The sequence below is a fragment of the Brassica oleracea genome, chromosome C3, assembly GCF_000695525.1.
Source record: "Brassica oleracea var. oleracea cultivar TO1000 chromosome C3, BOL, whole genome shotgun sequence".
Classification (NCBI taxonomy): Eukaryota; Viridiplantae; Streptophyta; class Magnoliopsida; order Brassicales; family Brassicaceae; genus Brassica; species Brassica oleracea.
Window position 1 is genome coordinate 54,554,408 of NC_027750.1, and position 5,309 is coordinate 54,559,716.

The following is a 5,309-nucleotide window of genomic DNA, read 5'->3' on the forward strand; positions in this document are numbered from 1 at the left end:
GGAATCTTCGCAGCAAGGAGGCTCGAGCATAGCGTCGGGGCTTCGCGTAAAGGTTTGCCGCTCACTCACTTTCTTGATCGTTGTATATTTTCCTAAAAGACAAGTCAGGGCAGATGGTCCGAAACTGAGGCCATGCTGACGGCTGTCAAGGGTTCTCACTCCGTGAAAGTGTCGAAAATTGAGATCGTGATAGGGGAGCTCGAGAGGGATCTCGGGAAGACGGCGAGTTCATTGCTCAAGGAGAAGAAAGCCAGGAAGGCCAAATCTTCAGAGGTTCGTCGTCTTCAGCGTCAGATTGAGAGCGATGCAGGATTAGTGAGCCGCGGGATACGAGAGGCCAAGGACGCTCTTAGTTCTGAGTTCCAAGCTCGCTTGGCGAAGATCTCCGCCTTTCTGGGCTCTCTCGAGTGCATTCGGAACAGGGATTTAGCCTTGGCCACGATCGAGGACGGGATGGCCTGTTCAGTCGTTCCAAAGTGAGACTCCTCCGACCTAAGAGGCCGAAGTTGCCCGACTGTCCTGCTGCAAGAGAGATTTGGCAGTTGTGGATGGAGATTTCGATCTCATCCTAGCTGACCTGAAATCCGCGTGCCTCCTTCCGACGTGTTCAGAAGACGCTGAGGGGAAGGATCCGGTACTCGGGGGTGAAGCGGCTCCAGGTTCAGATGAAGCGATGGGTGAAGAGGGAGCGTGAGCTCTGAGGATAACTTTGGTTAGATCTCTTGCGGGAGATTTTTTTTATGTTTGATGTTTCGGCCTTAAATGGCCTTATTTTGTGGCTTTGAATCCCCGCCGCTCTGCGGCTTTTATGACAAGATGGTCGAGTTTCATTTTTCATAAGCTTACGTATAGAGTGGAAGAAGGGTGATGAGTTGTCGTCTCATATCCTTTTTTGATGTGAAATGTTTTGTTCGAGATTTGTTTCGAGAGTTTTTCCGCGAGGTATCGACTTCGCGGGATATCTGAAGATGTCGAATATAAACATAGAGGCATGGTTTTGGGATCTCGTATCTTTTGGATATCATGCCTTTGAGATGTTAGAGACCAGTGCACTGGGTTTTGGGGCAAGACCTAGGTTTACTTTCGGTTTAAGATTTTGTGCGGTGACTAGCCGGCTATCGATTTATCTGTCGCGATGTTAACCTGATTCGTACCAATTTAAAGTCCGCGATAGGTTCTCGGCTTATATGACTTGTTAGATACGAATCGAGCATCTCTCCGGAGACAATTTTTAAGCCAACCGGAAGTGCTGGACCAAAATTTCGGGTTTCTTTTATAGCGCTATTATCCTTGTGTCGGATGTACGAGAGCCATCTTCGTAAGATGACTATGTCTGTTTAGGACGTTCGAGAGTTCGATGTGATCAGCACCGAACTTGATGGCAAATGCCGTTGTTTAGAGTTTTTGCGCAAGATATGTGTTAAGATGTTCATCATTTTTTGATCATTTTTTGACGGAGTGTCAGTTTTCGTCGTTCAGAAGAAGTAATCCTTGAAGCATCTGTCGCGACGTCTCGCGATGCCAATGGCTGCTTCTTCCTAACGGCTGATTTATTTTCGAAATTCGAAAATGTTTTCGCGGATAAAAGATAACTTGCTTGGTTGAGATATGTCAGAGACATCGAAGGCGTGGTCGGATGTTTTCGAGTTTGAGAGTAACTTGCTTGGTCCAGGGGGGGACAGCTGAATTTGGCTTTTGACAAACTGCCTACGTACTCCTTATGGAGATCAAGCCGTCTCGTAGTTCGGTGATTTAGTGTCTACCATGATAATGAGTGAGTAGTCATCTTTGGATTCATGGGTTAGGATGATTAGGATGATTAAGTGATGATCTAGAATATTTAGAGTAGATTAATATATTTCTTTGCTTGATTGAGTGATCTTAATGCTAATCTAGAGTTGGCCACTTTGGATTAGATACTTAGACATTTCATTGCCCGGAAGGTGTTCGATGAAATGTCTGAGCCAACTTAATATGCTCTTAGCTTACCCTACCAAAGGTGTTTGATGTTATGGGAGTTTAGAAAGTTGAATGATCTGTTCTTAATGATTGCTTGATTGACACAAACCAAAGGCATTTGATGTTTGATCAATGAGACTAAATGAGCTTTTATCTTGACAAAGAACTTGCTTAGAATTGTTATCTAGACTTAGGGAAATGTGTTGATTGAAACCTTGCCATTTTAGATTGAACCTTAATCACCTAACATCAAATTCCTATACCCATGTGTCCTCCTTTATCCATTTGATTGAAAGTTGTTAGTTAGTAGTGTTAGAACCTTGTTAGCTTGATTGAACCACCTCATCACTTGATTGCATTTAGATTAAGTTTGAACCTGAATTCTCTTTTCATCAAAACTCTTAGAAATGGATTGACATCTTAAATACTACATGATTTGAATTAGGACCCTTGAAAAGTCCATTTCAGTTACTGCCGCTTCTTCGCCGAGAAACTCACCGGGGCCGCCCTCGAGTAGTTCGCATGATTAGAAGAAAATTCAATCGACAATTTCACCCAGTTGGTATCTACGTTCCTCAAACGGTACGCAGTCTTAATAGAGACAAGAGTTACCGAAGCAGATCTCTGGAATCACAAACAAGTGCCTTTCGAGCCATTAAGAGCATACATAAACAAATTTCGAGAAATCAAGGCCAAGATCTCACATCCGAACGAAGTCGTTGCCCTCGAGACATTAAAGAATGGTGTTTGGTTCTCATCCATATTCAGGGAAGAATTGGCGGTACGAGCACCTATCTCGTTGGATGACGCCCTACACCGAGCCTCTTATTTCGCCACCAACGAGGAAGAGGTCGCAGCCATGAAAGAACAGTATAGCGCGAACAAGAACAACGCAACAAAAAAACCTGTTACTCCTAAAAAACCAACCACCAAAGGGCAACATTCCTATGCAATAAATAATTCGCCGCAAAAATCTTCAACATACGACCTCAGCAAATACTGCGCTTTCCATGATCGCAAGGGTCACTCAACCGAAGAATGTCGAGCCGCACTTCGCAATCAAAACGAAAATAAGAAAACCAACGAAGAAGCCGGAGAAGAAGAAGAAGAGCCAGTGAGTCCGAAATCCAACCGAAGGGCCAAAGTCCCAACAAACAAAAAAGGCCAACAAACAAAAAAGGCAGGGAGATCGAGTAGGAATCACCGAGCTCTCTACCCCCAGCCCCGAAGAAAAGAGTCGACATGATTTCATGGAGGCAGAACAACAACGCAACCGACGAAATCAAGAGCCAGACCGAAGGAAAAATCCGTTTCGAGATCACAATAGCAATCCACACATTGGAAAAAACCGATGAAGCCACTCCCCCTCCCAGTGTCAATCACTATAACCCAGACTCAGAGTCACCTCGCGAAAAAATCTTCAACTTCAAACGAAAGAACAAAATGACCAAAATTCGCGAGCTATTAGAAAAACCGATCGCCCGACTGATTAAAAAAAAACAGAATACATACCCTTAATCGCAATCTGTCTGGGGGGGGGGGCAGAGACACTACTGACCACCACTGACTAAGAGATGGAATCTCCCGGACCGTTACAAAGGCAAAAAACGAACCGACTTCATTTACGGAGGCTCCAAGTTTTGCAATTCAGTCAACTCGATCAAAGCATACCAACGAAGAGCGGAAAACAGCGTAGGAATAAGAGAGCCCCTATCAGGTCCCGATTATGAAATTACTTTCGACGAAAACGAGACCACAAATATTGATAAACCACACGACGAGACTCTTGTAATACGACTCGATGTCGGTGGCTGCGAACTATCTCGAGTAATGATAGACACCGGAAGCTCGGCTGATGTCCTCTTCTACGACGCATTCAAAAGAATGGGATTCACTAAAGCACTCCTAAAATAAGAACGAACACCCCTCATCGGATTCGCAGGAGAGACCACCTATTCCCTCGGATCAATCGAACTCGCAGTAACCGCCGGAGAAATCAGGAAAATCATAGAATTCATCGTGATAGACCGTCCAGCCCCGTTCAACGCAATCCTTGGGAGGCCTTGGCTATACAGCATGAAGGCAATTCCTTCGACATATCACCAATGCCTGAAATTCCCAACCCCGAAAGGAGTCGAGACTATCAGAGGAAGTCAGAAGAGCTCCTGAACATGCTACCTCGCAAGCTTCAAAGACATCGAGCAACACCCCTAACTGAGCGGCCAAAACCAACAACAAATGTACCCATGTACACGAACCACCGACCAACAGACCCTGTCTTAGGGAAAATAATCGAACTACGTCATGACTTGATCCCTCGTTGAGGGTACGTAGGCAACTCACGACATGAGTCCAGTCACCCTCCAGCCACAAAACTCATAAGAAGCACGTCGCAACACCTGAGCAACAACGGCACAAAAATATGAAACTGCCTTTCTTTTGCAAGTCTGTAACGAAAAAAAATCTGACATATTAATAAATATAGCTCTTTGATATCACAGTTCGAGCATATCATATTTCTTATATCTACAAATCGCAAAACAGTAACAGTCTACCGAAAACCAAGACCCTGATCAAGTCTTCGGTAGCAGCCAACTCCGCCAACGAGCGCGACAAAACTAGCTAACAAAATCTTTTGTTACAACAAAACCATCGATGAGAGTATCTACAACAAATTGACTCACGGCCCAAAAGATCGGCCTCACAAAAACATAATAATAATAAGCAAACAAACCGGGACTTACGACCCCTTCTTTATTAAATAATACTAAATAAAGCAACAAAAAGCAAAAAGGGAAAACAGAAACAGAAAAACCCTAAAACTACTCTTCGATGCCAAATTCGCCATCTTCGAACTGACCACCCAAGCACTTCGTCACATCATCCGCCGCAGTGGGAACCTTATGATATCTTGCATATTTACATTGTTTATCCATTCACCCATGTGCATTTTGATCATATAGACTAGGATTTAGCCATGTTTAGGTTGCATTTTGCATACATTAGTCTTTATCAGGTATTGGAGTACCACATAGAGTCCTTGGAGGCATTTGGGTGCATTTGGAGCTCAAAAGAAGTGTTTAAAGCGATCAACGGACGAGCAGCGCACCAGAGCGACCTCACCGGAGCGACGCCGTGAAGTCGCTGTGACACACATCCCGTAGCGATCCAGCCAGAGCGACATGGAGAGGTCGCTCGCGTTTCTATCGTGAGACTCCCCTCTCAGAGCGACTTGCCAGAGCGACGCTCCGAGGTCGCTCGCGTTTCCATGGCGAGACGGCACAAAACGAAGCCCGGAGCGACCTCTCAGAGCGACCCACTGAGGTCGCTTCCGAATTCCAGAGCGACTT